The following is a 16,506-nucleotide window of genomic DNA, read 5'->3' on the forward strand; positions in this document are numbered from 1 at the left end:
GCGATTCACGGCCCTCAAGCCGAATCAAAAACAAAGTTACATAGCTGAATACAAGTATTAACCCCTCTCAATGTTTATTATTATTATTATTATTATTATTCATTGTGTGTATGTGTAAGTGTTTTCATAGTATAAATTTATTATTTCTACCTCAGCAAGGTGCCTATCTCACAGTGATGATGCTGTACCTAATACATCTGAACAGCAGCAGAATTCAACTCAGTACACAGACAGGCTCCCTGTATATCGGAGCAGGACATAGAATTCTTTCCAGATTATGATTTTCCTATATATCCAACATCTGCTCTGATCATCAAACTACAAGCATTACATAGAGCACCTGATTTATTGGAGAAAATTCAAGTCAGCATGCAGATTTCTTTCCTGATTTTGAGTTTCCACTGTCACTAACATTTGCACCATTCATTCAACCACTGGCATTGCATAGTGCACATATGAATGTGGTGTTATTCGCTGCACGGCACAAGCTGAATGTGAGCGACAGTGAATGTATTGTCGTAGGCTTGGCATCAGATCATGAGTTCAGTGTAGAGGTCTTTCTCGAAAATCTATGATTTAGGAACATGAAATTAATGCTTTAAGGCCATGAATGATACTAATTATTTTAGGATTCAATGCTCAAAACCTGCAGTGTTACTGGGTTGTCGTACAATATGTTATTGGGACTATATACGAACAATGAAATCCTATAACACTCAAAATACTTTGTAGTGCGCTCACTTTCAGGAATCTGCATTCAGAAACTTGAAATGTGCTAGCTAAGCCATCCAGTGTGCTGTGTAGTAGTGTCTTGGCTGGTGGCCTTATGTGTACAGATTTTATGGAAATGTCTCAAATTTGCTTACAGATCTCACCCATTAGGACACTTCAGAATAAGACCTTGCTACGAATTTCGACGTGTGTTGTGCTTCAGCACACAGTATGTATAACACATTAGTATCAATACATGACGCTGGTGCAGCATTACATTCATGTTTGGATTTACTTGTATAATCTGCTATGTTAGCCAAAATTTTAAAAAAAGTGAAAATAAATGACTGTCTATCTTTCTAAACTGTGTTTCATTCCACCAAAACAAATATCAGACATGTTGACAAAAATATGCAGTTAAGATTACTAAAGTACACATGCCAACTAGAATGACTTATTTGATCAGTAATTCAGATAAAGAAGCAGTTGAATCATATCTCAAGGAGAAACTGGAAAGATTTATCTATGGGGGGGAGGAGCATGTAGAAGAAATATAACTCAAATTTAAACGAATGGTTGTCTATGCACAGGATACATCTGTATCTAGTAGATCATTTCTGATCTGAGGGACCATGGCTTTAAACTACAGTCATTACTATGTCAAAGAGTTTTAGTACATTTTTAAATGGAATGAAACTTAACCAATTAGCTGTTGCAATGTCAGAGAGTATGAGGGAGTTGTAACCAAATACACTGTGTTACAGGAAAAATTACAGAAAAATATACGATGTCACAATAAAATTGTAACAAAATGCATCGTGTTACAGTAGCACTGTAATAAAAAGCTGCATGTTACATATACCTATGATATATAGCTTTACGTAGACAACACTAAAATCCAGCTACCTCAGTCATACAATGCTTAGAACGTGTAAAAGTATAAGACCACACCTAGAGAGAGACTTTAGAGTCCAAGTCTTTTCTATGTCGATGGGACTTAGCATAGTGATGCAAAGTCAGAGAGAGTGAGAGACTCAGCAGTTCATGAATTTTTTCAGCTATTGTTGGACATAGCATCTCATTATTAGAAGAAAGTCTCGTGATTTCTCGAAAATTAAAGAATAAACAGGGGAATCATAGGGGATATCTGTGAGTAGTCTTCATGAAATCAGACTCTTCATGATCTTGAATAACTCTATCTTCTATGACTGTCGGAAATATTTCTCTACAGTTCATTTTCAGTATCCCACAAACTAGCTGTATTTCCCCCAGTCTGCATGTACTATGATTTCACAATTCATCTCCTGTAACCCACAAAGTCGCTCAACAGAACATCTCTTGCACAAGCGGCTTTCTGAAGGGACCATACTAGCAATCATCAGAAAATGGTCTAGAAAGACTATAGAAGTGTGTAAGCCTTCCGATAGGAGTCTCACTTAACCACCAATCGATAACGATAAAGAAAACCCTTTGTAGATCTCTCACACCTTTAGGTTTCTCAACAGCCACCATTTAGAAATCGACTGGAAATGTTAGATATCGTATACATAACGTAAAAAACTCACAGTTTATGTAGGAATCCCTTAAAACGACTTAAAGTTCAGTGCTAGCCTGATCGTTAGACAACTTTCCAGGACTAGTAGGAATGATTGGAGTTTAACGTAGCATCTTCATTGATATCAGATTTCCATCGCTCCGTGGCCTACCTATAGTGAAAACCTGTGTTAGTTAAAGAATAATACTGTCAACTGACAAAAATAGGTATGGTCGTTGCGGTACATCTACCCGAGAATCTATGGCATGAACCTACTACTACTGTTACTACTACCACTAGTACTACTACTACTACTGCTATATCCAGTTGGGAACCCATTTGAATCTATAGTAAGAATCTACTTCTACTGCCTTATTGATTTCACCATGGGAGTTACTGTTGGGATATATGAAACGAATGCACTACTATAACAACTAATAATATTCTACCAACCGCGCCACACTGACCACATGCCTTTATGAGCTATTATAGTCCATTTTCCGTAAACAAGTATCTTTATATCTGACTGGGATATAATACTACAGTGGTTTAAGCAGCACTCCAAATTCACCTGATCGGAATGTATCTGGGATGCTATTGGGCATGAGCTCTAAACGCATAATTTACGGGAATTGTATGAACATGTATGCTAGCTACCTCCATAAATCGTGAAGAAGCCGCTGTAGCACTAGATCATCGGCACACTCGATCTGCCAACAATTGTAGCATGCATATGGAATGAAGTGTAAGTTGTAACATCAGACCTCTCTATCATGATCACCTGCAACCTTGGCCAGCAAAAGACTTCAAACACAAGAGCCTTATGTTGAAGGAAGCGCATCTGCATTCGTCAGAAACGATTTCGGAATCTTGTGAAATAATGCTATGTCTATACCGCACTTATAGGCGTGTATCCAGCAAATCAAAACAACTGAAACCAGTGTTCATCAGAAATAAGTGTGGAACTTCCAGCTTCCTAGTTGTAGCAGTTTGTAGTCCGTGATGGAAATGGGAACACCCTTGACACTACTAATATCCTACGGTTCTGACGTCTGTGTTACCCTCTAAGAAATATATATCACTCATGTCCATTCTCCAGCTCTTTCAGTATACTATGCATTCTGAGTGAATGAATATCTTAATGACTGAACCGGAATATGATGTGAATTTCGTAAACAAAGTCTTATACTTCTCAAAACCTACAAAGGGCTTGTGTAAGATAGAATCTACACACATCAAAAAAAGTTTTGCATCACCCCGGTTCCCAGAACTCCTCAAGATAGACGTTGACTGTGGATATTGTATCATAGACACAGTCCCTTCGATTGTTCAGAGATGTCACTGAACCCGCCCAAACATGTACACAACCATGCACGAACAGCCCCTATTAGACAGACGGGGTCAGACAGACGATCAGTTCCAGTCATTCCACCAGGAAGGAGGAACACGGCTCGTGTTGTCTGCCATGCCTAGACGGTCAATACCAATGTTCAATCGCGTCTGCATTGTTACTCTGTAACAGGAAGGGCTCTCAACAAGGGAAGTGTCCAGACGCCTCGGAGTGAACCAAAGTGATGTTGTTCGGACACGGAGAAGATACAGAGAGGCAGGAACTGTCTATGACGTGCCTCGCTCAGGCCGCTCAAGGGCTACTACTACAGTGGATGACTGCTACCGACGGATTATGGCTCGGAGGAACCCTGACAGCGGCACCACTATGTTGAATAATGCTTTTCGTGCAGCCACAGGACGTCGTGTTACGACTCAAACTGTGCGCAGTAGGCTGCATGACACCCAACTTCACTCCCGACGTTCATGGCGAGGTCAATATTTGCAACCACGACACCATGCAGTGCGGTGCAGATGGGCCCAACAACATGCCGAATGGACCGTTCAGGATTGGCATCACGTTCTCTTCACCGATGAGTGTCGCATATGCCCTCGACCAGACAATCGTCGGAGACGTGTTTGGAGGCAACCCGGTCAGGCTGAAAGCCCTCGTCACACTGTCCAGCGAGTGCAGCAAGGTAGAGGTTCCCTGCTGATTTGGGGTGGCATTATGTGGAGCTGACATACGCCGCTGGTGGTCATGAAAGGCGCCGTAACGGGAATGTCATCCTCCGACTTATAGTGCAACCATATCGGCAGCATATTGGCGAGGTATTCGTCTTCATGGCTGACGATTCACGCCCCCATCGTGCACATCTTGAGAATGACTTCCTTCAGGAGATCATCATCGCTCGACTAGAGTGGCCAGCATGTTCTCCAGACATGAACCCTATCGAACATGCCTGGGATAGATTGAAAAGGGCTGTTTATGGACGACGTGACCCACCAACCACTTTGAGGGATCTACGCTGAATCGCCGTTGAGGAGTGGGACAATATGGACCAACAGTGCCTTGATGAACTTATGGATAGTATGCCACGACGAATACAGGCATGTATCAATGCAAGAGGACTTGATACTGGGTATTAGAGGTACCGGTGTGTACAGCAATCTGGACCACCATCTTTGAAGGTCTCTCTGTATGGTGGTACAACATGCAATATGTGGTTTTCATGAGCAATAAGAAGGGCAAAAATGATGTTTATATTGATCTCTATTCCAATTTTCTGCACAGGTTCCGGAACTTTCGGAAACGAGGTGATACAAAACCTTTTTGATGTGTGTACATTGTCTTGCGAAGTGACACGCTGTTAAGCAGCTATTCCTATTTTCAAGAACTGTCATCTATCTGATTCACACAACTATAGGGTTATAGCGCTAACGTTAGTCATATGTCATCTTTAGAAAGTAAATCACGTTATATTTAAATACCAGTATATGTAAAACTGCTACATTTTGATAGTTCCCCGAGAACTTTTATTGCAAGGATTTTTTTTCCTTTATTGTTACTTTAAAATCTTGTACAAAAGGTAGCCCGGCAGTGGCCTACCTACGCCGCTCTTCGGCCATAGAAAACCAGAGAACAGATAATGTGTAGACAGATATACAGAAAAGCTGAATATGAAAAAACAGGTGACACATATAATGATAATAACGAAGACGTTCGAACTGAAGACACTGAATTGCATAAGCAAGTGCAACCGTACACAAAGGCACAATGAGTACACTGTCGAATCATGGAGGACACTGAAGAGACACAATTGCACTGGAACAGAGAAACGCTGCACAGAAAACACTGACGATGATCTTCCACGCACTGCACACACTATTACACGAAATGGGGGAGGGGGCTGCCACAGGCAATGGGGAACGGTAGGAGAGAGGTGAGGAGGACACCAGTGGGAGAGGAGAAGTGAGGGAGAGGGTAGAGTTGGATGTGGAAGCCCAAGGGGGGAGGAGAGGGAGAGAGGAGGGGGAAGGAAGTTAGGAGGGAGAGAAGGGAAAGAGGGAGCCCTGGAGGAACAACTCATCAGAAGGAAGGGGAAGATCGAATCTTGTAGGAGGAGCAGATGGAAGGGACTAGGGCATCATCCGGGAGGGGGAGTTGGCAGAAGCCACCTTGGGTGAGGGTATGGAGGATGGTAAGATGGTGTGTAAGTGGGATGCAGGAGTGCAGGTGCAGCAGCAGATTGGGGTGGAATAGGATGGGAGAGACAAGTGGGTGAGGGGTATCAAGTTTACGGGAGGTGTAAAGGATCCATATCGATTCAAGGAAGAGGAGGAGGTGTGGGAAAGGAATTAAATTGTAGAGGAGCCACTTGAGGGATGGGAGGCAGATGCGATAGGCGAGGCAGAGCGCATGGCGTTCCAGGATTTGAAGGGACTTGTAGCAGCTAGGAGGGACGGAGATCCAGGTGGGATGGGCATAACATAGGATGGGGCAGATGAGGGATTTATAAATGTGGATGACAGTGGAGGGGTCCAAACCCCACATGCGGCCAGAGAGAAGTTTGGGGAAGCAGAGTTGGGAGTGTGCCTTGGCTTGGATTGTCCAGAGATGGGGGGTCTGGGAAAGGTGACAGTCAAGGGTGATGCCAAGGTACTTGAGGGTAGGGATGAGGTTGATAGGATGGCTGTGGATAGTGATATAAAAATCAAGGAGACAGAAGGAAGGGGTGGTTTTGCCTACAGTGATTGCCTGGGTTTTGGAAGGATTGACCTTGAGCAGCCACTGGTTACACCAGGTGGTGAACCGGTCAAGATGGGACTGGATAAGGTGCTGGGAGCGTTGCAGGGTGGGGGCAAAGGCAAGGAAGGCGGTGTCATCGGCGTATTGGAGAAGGTATGTGGGAGTGAAGGCGACAGCATGTCCGCCATATAAAGAAGGTAGAGAAGAGGGGAGAGGACGGAACCTTGGGGCACACCAGCAGAGGGGTGGAAGGTGTAGGATTCTGTGTTATGGATGGTGACATAGGAAGGACGTTGAGAAAGGAAGGAGGCGATCAGATGGACATATTTAATAGGGAGGGAGAAGGTTTGGAGCTTGAAGAGGAGACTGGAACGCCATACATGGTCGTAGGCATGTTCAAGTTTGAGAGAGATAAAGATGGCTGAGTGACAGAAATTTAGTTGTTTAGATGAAGGAGAAGATCATCTGCAGAGGAGGATGGTCGATAGCCACATTGGGCAGAGGGAAGGAGGCGGTGCAGGTGGAGGTACTGGTCGATGCATCAGGTGAGGATGGATTTCAGGACCTTGCTGAAGACTGCGGTACGGCTGATGGGATGGTAGGAGGAGACAGCGGACGGTGGTTTAACTGGTTTGGGAAACATCAGGATCTGGGAGGTTTTCCACAGGTCAGTGTAGAAGCCGGTGGACAAGACCACATTATATAGTCTGGCCAGGGTGTGAGCTGACGGTAGGGAACATGTTCGTGACCAGGAGCCATGATGCATTTCGTTCGTAGTGTAGCTATGGTATCTCGAGTGGTGATGGGGGTGTTGAATTCGGTGTGTCAAATGTTGACCAAGTACTGGAAGCCTGGAGCCTGTGTAGGGGCAGAGGTGTCTGTTTGATCACGGACATCAGGGAAGATGGTGTAGTCGAACTGGGGATCATCAGGGATGGTAAGGATATCGGAAAGGTATGAGGCAAAATGGTTGGCCTTACTAAAGTTATCAGGAAAGGGATAGTCATCATGACAGAGAGGGTAGTGGGGGGAGGATTTAGACCCAGTAAGGCAGTGGAAGGCTGACCAGTATTTAGACGAGTTAATAGGTAGAGTAGCACTGAGGGAGGTGTCTGTCGCCAGTCCCAGCGTTTCTTGGCCGCGAGCAAGTTTCGTAAAGGACTTTGAAGTTGCTGGTGGCGTTGCAGTGCGTCCCAGTCCTGTGAGGGGACGAATGCATGGTAGAGATGGTGGGATTGACGATGGAGGAGGACGGCCTGTCTGGGTAAGGTGGGGCAGTGTGGGTGGATGGCGGTGGTAGGATGTGAGCCTCAATGGCCTCAGACGAGGTCTGCTGGAGACAGGAGGTGCCACGGGTTATGTCATCGGAGTGGTGGTATGTGAGGGGGTGGCTATCGATCCAGGTAGTGATCCAGTTGGCTTGGGAATAGCCATGGACATATTTCAGGGGAGGGTCCATGCGAGGATCTGGGCAGGGGCGGCGGCCATCTGATACAGTGCGAAGGACAGGGAGATGGTCACTGCCAATAGGGTCGAGGACATCCACCGTGACGCATCCAAGGAGGTTGGGGGAGGCCAGGATGACATCGGGAGAGGCACTGGATTCGGGGCAGGTGTGGTGGGGAAGGGGAAGGAGGCCACCTTGGAGTGTGATGATTAACGGATGCCACCACCGTAACTGGCCGGCAGGACGACTATGGATGTTGAGGTTGGCGGCAATCATGTAGGAGGAGAAGGTGCAGTCTATGTGGGAAAGGAAGTGAAAGGGAATAGGGGTAGAGGGATGGAAATAGATGGTGGCGCAGATAATGGTAAGGCCAGGGCAGAAGAGACTAAGGATCAGGTGTTCTGAGGGGGCGGGAATGAGGGGTTGCAGCCTAACAGGGATCTGGCAGTGGTGGCCAATGGCTACCCCACCACACACTATTGGGAGGAGATTACCGGAGTGGTGAAGGAGGTAGGGCAATGTGTGAATTGTACAGTGGGGCTGGAGAAAGGTTTTGTTTAGGAGGAAGGCATCCATGCAGTGGGTTGTGAGGGTAGAGCACATGTTGTTGAACAAGATATAGTGCTGTCGCGCCATTATGGGAACTTAGAAGAGGGTGTCGAGACAGGAGAAAGTAAAGTGGGTCTGGTTATAGGAGTAGGTGGCAAAGGTATTAAGGTGGAAGACAGAGTGGGCTGAGAGGGAAATCTGTTGAAGGGTATGGGGGCTTTGGAATGGATGGACGTTTTGAAGGGCGATGGTACTATAATGAATGATGCCCGAGGTGGTGGTGGGGGGGACGACGAAGGGAGTTTCCAGGAGGGTTGGGGGCATCCAGAGGTCGGCCAGGGATGGTGAGTTCAGGAGTGGAGGTGGGAGTCAGTCCTTGCACTTCTGGAAGTAGGTGGGGTGGGGTAAGTTGTAAGTGTTACAGGATGGAGGGGGGGGGACTGGAGGTTGGGACACTGCTGGAGGAAGTGTGCTTCTTTGCAGTGTGGGCAGACTGGGGCCTCCCAGCAATCAGATGTTTGGTGTGCGTTATATCACAAACACCTCTGGCAGTGGACAGATTGGAGAGGGGAATGGGAGGGGTCAACTTTGAACGAGTGGTGGAACAGGAGGGTGCTCTCACCGGACTAAGCTGAGTGATCACAGCAGTGAGAGTCAGCAGGTGACACAGGGGTTGAGGTTGGCAGGAAGAGGAAGGTGGAGGAGCTGGGGTGAGGGAGGCATTGGGGCCAAAGTGGACAATAGGAATTGGTTCAAAATTGCTCTGAGCACTATGGGACTTAACTTCTGAGGCCATCAGTCCCCTAGAACTTAGAACTACTTAAACCTAACTAACCTAAGGACATCACACACATCCATGCCCTAGGCCGGATTCGAATCTGTGACCGTAGCAGTTGTGTGGTTCCAGACTGTACTGCCTAGAACCGATCGGGCACTCTGGCCGGCAACAGGAATTGGGAAAGGATGTCGGTATGGAGGGTGGGGCTACGTGAGGTGATGATGATGGAGTCCCTACGTGGGGTGAGGAGGGAGATAGGGGCTCCCGGGAAGTATTTGCGGAGGAGCAAGGTGAGGTTCTGGGCCTCTAGGAGGGATGGGTCTGAATGGGACAGGAGGTATTTATGGGAGGTGGGAGGAGAAGAGGGGGTAGTGGAGAGGGGGGCAGAGGTGGCTGGTGGGGAAACATCCATGGCCTCATGGAGGGGAGGAGGAGGATGTGGGAGTGGCTTGGATTTTTTGGGAGAGGGTGTGGTAGTGGAGGAGCTTGGTCACTGGTGGGTGAGGGAGGGGGCGTGGGAGGGGGACTGAGGGACGGGGCTTACAGGGAGGTGGCGGGAGGCGGCAGGTCCCTGTGACGATGGAGCATGTACAGTTGCTCTCCTGGCGGCCACCTTAACACGTCCCTCAGGAGCCAAAGTTGAAGAGGGGGAAGGGGAGGGAAAGGATCAGGGGTGACAGAGGAAGATGGCTGTGGGGTCGCAGGAGCAGGTGCAGTGCAGGGAACTGCTGTGGCTATGGTGAGGAGAGGTGGTATATACTACGGCGTGAACACACTTTATTCAACATGTAAACGTCACTACAGATATTCGGATTTAGGTTATGACATGGTCCATATGCCTACCATCATTGGCGGTGATGTTGCGCAGACGAATAGCGAAATTCTGCATCACCAGCTGAAGTCTCGGAACATTGGTGTTCTTGATGACACCCTAAATGGCTGTTTTCAGCTCCACAATGGTTTTGGGGCTATTGCTGTACACCTTATCTTTAATATAGCCTCACAAAACAGGAAAATATGGCGGCCAATCGACACCCTTTCCAATGGCCTCTGGGTACCCCAGAGCCAGAATACGGTCCCCAATGTGCTCCTCCAGGACATCAAACACTTTCCTGTTTCGATAGAGTCGAGTTCCTTCTTGCACGAACCGCATTTTGTTGAAATCACTATCCCTTTCTATAATGGGGACGAAATAATTTTCCAAAAACTTCACGTAACTTTCGTTAGTCTCCGTGCCATGAAGGAATATCACACCGGCTATTCCATGATTGGACATGTGCGGCTGGTCCCAGCAGAGGTTCGAGTCCTCCCTCGGGCATGGGTGTGTGTGTTTGTCCTTAGGATAATTCAGGTTAAGTTGTGTGTAAGCTTAGGGAATGATGACCTTAGCAGTTAAGTCCCATAAGATTTCACACCCACACATGATTGGACACTGCGCACCACACAGTCACCTGTTGAGAGTGAAGAGACTTCTCGATCACAAAATGTGGACTCTCAGTCCCCCAAATGGGCCAATTTTGCCTATTGACGAATCCACCCCAATGATAGTGGACTTCGTCGCTAAACCAAACCACATATGCGCATACTAATTCCCATCATGCGCCGCGACCAACCGTGCAGTTTGAACGTCCTAACGTAAACCATTGAGAAGTTGTGACGATTTTATTTCATATAGTTCAATAATTGTGACCATGTATTTGCAGCTCTCTGCCGCTAGAGGACTCCCAACTGTAGCGTCTCACATGGCGGTGGGTAACGTAACTATGTCGATGCGTGAGAAACAGCGTGATGTAATCCAGTTTCGAATTCGAAATGTTCGTCCACATTTGGAGCACCCTCTTCTTCTGCATTACAGTGCCAGACCACACAAGAGCGCTGTGATATCTGCAACAATCTGACGTCTTGGATTCACTGTCATCGATCTTACACCATACAGTCGCGACTTGACCCCACCCGATTGTCATCTGTTTCCATAACTTACAGAGCACCGTGGACGACTTCAGTTTGTTAGGAATGAAGCACTGCTAGCAGAGGCGAGGTTGTGGTTCCGTCAACAAAGTCAAACATTCTGTAGTGACGGTAGGAACAAATTGGTCTCTCGTTGGGAGAAATGTGTTAGACGCCACGGTGAATACTCTGAGAAATAAATATGTAGACGTGAGAAATAAAAGTGTAGAATCTCAATGACATTTGTTTTATTTTAAAAAGTTTTAAGATTTTTCAGATTAAAAATTAGGAGGCAATACATTCCAGCACGCCCTCGTAGTAGCGCGTTAAAAGCTAAAATCAGCTATTAATCCGCGTCAGTTAGTAGGAAGGTCACTACAGACGGAGAAGCAGCTCCGACTGTGGAATTGTAGGAAAATAAATCGGCTGTGCACTTTCGAACCAACGGTCCCGACATTCGCTATAAGCTAATTATAAAAGCACAGAAAACCTAAACCTGGATGTCCGGACGGGGATCTGAACCGCCGCCCTTCCGAAAACCGAGTCCACTCCACTTTAATCAGACGCCAATCTTTAGCATAAAGTAGACTAGTTATAAAAACACAGAAAACCTAAACCTGAATGTCCGGTCGGGGATTTGAACCGCCGTCCTTCCGGAAACCGAATCCACTCCACTTCAGGCAGGTGCCCATTTTAGCATAAAGTCGCAATACAGTATTGAAGAATTAAGAAAGAGTGACCTAGAACAATGGACTTACGCATCTATACACTATACCATTTATCACTAACAAATGGAACGTCCAGAAAAGAGCAACTATCTGCTAAGTGCCGTAACTTCGTCTTGTAATATTGTGAAGATTGCCTGACTTAACAATCCCGGACACAGCCAAGTCCATTATTACGCTAACGATTGGCTTGGACTAGTCATTGCGGTGGTGGCCGGTGACCTGTACCCGTTTTTTAAGACGAATACTGTACATGAAAACCAAACAAATCAGTACCATGTGAATTTCGGGTTTTTCATTTCATTTTAACTCACAGTTCTACTAATCTTTCTCGAGAGTCCGAGCGTACTACTTGCATTTCAGTTGTCTTAAAATCCTCTGTCTCTTCTGTCTCCGTTCTCTCGTCAGGCTACGACGGATATATGAACCAAAGAAGTAACATTGCCAAGATATCTGGAAAACTATGTGAAAGCACAGGAAAAAGTGAAATTACTGCTAATGAAAAAATGTGGACATACAGTTTTAAAACAGAGTTGTTACACTCATAGAATTCTAGAAATTTGTAAAAATCAAACTTACTTACCCCAAAAAACACTCGCAGTACTTTTTCTGTAACTAATAATCGGTCTCAGTTTTATGACCTGTAGAAGTTTCGAAATCTTGGATCACTAAAGCAGAAAAATACGTTCCGATTCACTAACTCTTACTACGTAAATAATTAAATATGTTCTGTTCAGATGAAAAGACAGTTTAACCAGAAGTACTTAAAGAGTTCTCCTTGGAAAGGTAATAGCTAAAAATGATAGTACAGAATAATTTATAAATTCGCATTCATAGTAGTTTCTTAATAGCGCTTGTTGCTGATGTAACGCCAACAAGCAAGCAAATATTCCAAACCCGGCCTCATAATTTGGTGATAATCACTGCCAACATCTACGTTATCATCGGATCTATTACAAAACCTGCAACAGGCGCGGAGTGGCCACGGACGCGTTTACCTTTTAGAGCTCTTGTGCGTACTGCAGCCGAAATATGGACCATAATAAAAGCAACGTACGAGCTTACGTTATTAAGCACCAGCAACTAATCATCGCAGTAAAAACTCGAGCATATGCGCATGATGACGCAACCCAAAGCGTTGCGGTGTAAATCAACATATTACAGTTCGAAATGCAATGAGACCTAAAACTTCTGACATATTTTCATTTTGTAGCTCTGGATTTTTATGTATGGAAGGAACGAGAAACATACAGCTTTAATTTCCCATTAAACACTCATTGTTCTAGAGGCAGGCAGTAATCGATAAGCTGAAGTGTTGCAGTGAGTGTGACCGTGATTGAGCTGAAGCTACCTTTATTATATTGGAATAACATTACAATACGTAGTTAAGAAACTGTGTGTCCGTGTTTCCGTTGGTTAAATTTTCCATATGGTGCTGCAGTTATAGTAACCACGTGTCTGATTGAAGTAAAAGGCAATCAGCAAATAACTTTGGAAAAACTAAAACAGTCAGTTACCGTCCATTACCTTGCTTCATAGTTATCATGTATATGCAAACCCCATCGTATCTCGTAATGAGTTTTCCTGTCCTTGATGAAAGACGAGACGAAGGGGTTATGAAACTGGAACGTCTTTCACGAGGAGCGGGAGCCAGAAGCGCACGTTTTGGTTTTTTTCGGTTTTTCTAAACCACTTAATGTGAATGCTGGGATTGTTCCTTTGAATAGGACGTAGTTGATTTTCTCTCTCATCTTTGCCCAGTCCTAATTTCCGCTCCATGTCTCATAACATAGCCGTCAGAGACTGGAGCCAGGTGGTGCAGTGGTGGCCACACTAACTTCGCATTCGGGAGGACGACGGTTCAAATCCTCACCTGGTCATGCAGAAGTAGGTTTTCCGTGATTGCTCCTAAACCACATAAGAAAAAAACTGGGATGGTTCTTTTGAATGGAGGAAGGCGGATTTCCTTCCCCATCGTTCCATAATCCGAGCTTGTGCTCTCGTCTCCGATGACCTGGTGGTCGACGGGACGTTAAGGGAAGGTTTACTATCTTTGACCCGAAAAAAGCATGTTCTTTGAGAACTTTTTTCTCGGGATGTGTTATAGATATCAATGTCAAATTTGTTCAAAATGTTTATTGGTATTTCCTCTACAAACCGGAATTTTTTTGACCGGAAATATCGAAGAGCAAAGGTGGAAGTGCCGACGGAACGAAACAAAATTTCGATGTAGACCGCAATGAGCGGTATGTCACAGGTCAGCCGGCTCGTCTGAAATCAAAATTGAGTTGACGTTAGCGAAGTATATAAGATTCTTTAGGAGTTGTACCTCGCTTAAGTTATTTGGACTATAGAAAACAAAATGGCGGCCATTTGAAGAAAAATAGGGTTTTATTCATCGATTTTACGACTTCGTCGGCCAGGTAAAAATATTTGTAATTGATGGATCAAAATAAAAGTGGTACAACTCCTAGACAATTTAGTTAGCTTCATAGGAAGCAAAGAATCATGCCAATCGGTTCAGTAGATTTGAAGTTACCATACTGCGCGATAAAAAAAAGTCATTTCGAGAAAAACGCGTTTGAGGTTTTGACTACATATAAATGCAATATTATGCAACTTACGTTCAATCTGCTATTCCGGGTGCATAAACTAGTCCTTCCTCTTCCTCATAGAGGGCGTTCTGCTCGATCTGGGCCATCCTGCGGTGCTACAGAGCCGCTGGTACGGCCGGTGACAAGCGGTTTTCAGCCGCTTGAATCCGGTGGTCGTCCGAATGCTTGGCGAACTGCGTCGAATAGAGTTCCAGCGTGACTTCCATCGTTGTCATGGTCTTCAGAATTGCTGAATACCCTTCGTTGAAGCTGCTCACTGCCACGAAAGTCGCAATCTCCACAGTCTTTCCACCAGAATACAAATGCTTGGGGGCTAACTTCCAAACACACGCGTTCAAACTTTCATTTGAATTTTGTGTTTCCTCCCAAGCACCGGTACAATAACTCGTCCTGCAGGTGCATTTTTTGGTCAACTGTGAATAACAAACATTTCCGTTCCGTATTCGAAAAAACCGCTTGATGGGTGGATTCTAAACACTTTTATGGATCCAAAAATGCAATTTAAAAATATCGATTTTTTTGAACCAAAAGATAGTAAACCTCCCCTTAAATTCTAATTTTTCTTTTTTTGCTCATCGGATCGACAAAATATCTAACCTGCTTCCCTTACATACTTTCTTCAGTCCGGAACCGCGCTACTGCTGCGGTCGCAGGTTCGAATCCTGCCTCGGGCATGGATGTGTGTGATGCCTTTAGGTTAGTTAGGTTTAAGTAGTTCTAAGTCTAGGGGACTAATGACCCCAGATGTTAAGTCCCATAGTGCTTAGAGCCATTTGAACCATTTTTTTATATACATTCTTGTTTATATTTGTTTAATGTTTATCTCTCCCCTGATGTTGAGAAAGTTCTGGACTCAGTTTCAGCAAAATCTGCACTAAAAGCTCTTAAAAGACTAGGGATTCATTCAGCCTATTTTAGTATACTAAAGAATATACAGGTGTTGCGACATCGTTCTCAGGCAGCACACAGCAGCCTTTTGCAGCTGGGGGCGTGCTGGCGTATCGTTCTGCAACGCGGCGGTCTACCGTAACAAAAAAAAATGGCTCTGAGCACTATGCGACTTAAAACTTCTGAGGTCATCAGTCGCCTAGAACTTAGAACTAATTAAACCTAACTAACCTAAGGACATCACACACGTCCATGCCCGAGGCAGGATTCGAACCTGCGACCGTAGCGGACGCTCGGTTCCAGACTGTAGCGCCTAGAACCGCACGGCCACCCCGGCCCGCCTACCGTAGCGGTGGGTTGGATTGCTACATGTCATAGCATAACAGAAATGGCCGAACATTTTCAAAGGTGATGGTACCCACCAAAACAAGAGAAACGAGCCCAAAAACACGATTCCGAAAACGCGTACTTCTTGAAATCTGAACATTTGCTCACCGTAGGAATTTCATGGGACGTCCATTTATGAGACTTCATCACATGAGGTGTTAAACCTAGCGTCCATCCATAGCAATGAATACGTTTGCGCTTCAGCGTGAGGATCACGCACTCTCTGAAGTACAGCAGTTGTTCATGAAGTAGAACCCATCCACCCAAGAGAATCACTTCCCTCTGCTGTTAATCATCGCACATTCTAAATGTAGACACTATCATGTGCGAATAATTTACTGAAAAAACCTTTACAATGACTGAATCTACGGTAGGTCTACTCGTGCAACGCACATTGAGCCATATAACTGACTGCAGAGTGTTTAAAGTATGCGTTTACGGACTCACGTTTATTGGCATTATTATTCTTCTTTTTATGAGCAATAATACCTTTCAAAATAGTGGACACTCTTTGTTTTTAAATTTACGTTATACAGCAATGCAATATCTTCCATTAGACGTCGTCGGTATAGTGGTAAATTTAAAATCGAAGACGAATGAGGTAAGAGTAGTATACCTGTGGGATGTTTGGGCCACAGTTCAAGCGTTCACCGCTGGCTGGAGTTGCAGAAGCGAAAAAATGCAAGTGGTGGTGCCGACAAATTTAAAAGTCCAAGATGGCGCTAGTGGTAAATTTTAAAAAAATTCAAGACGGTGTTGACACGAACTTTTAAAAAAAGATCCAGTATAGCAGAGCTGGCTTATCTGTGCTAGTGGTCATTATGGCGCCATGTTCGAAAGTATCCAA

The sequence above is a fragment of the Schistocerca cancellata genome, chromosome 4, assembly GCF_023864275.1.
Source record: "Schistocerca cancellata isolate TAMUIC-IGC-003103 chromosome 4, iqSchCanc2.1, whole genome shotgun sequence".
Classification (NCBI taxonomy): domain Eukaryota; kingdom Metazoa; phylum Arthropoda; class Insecta; order Orthoptera; family Acrididae; genus Schistocerca; species Schistocerca cancellata.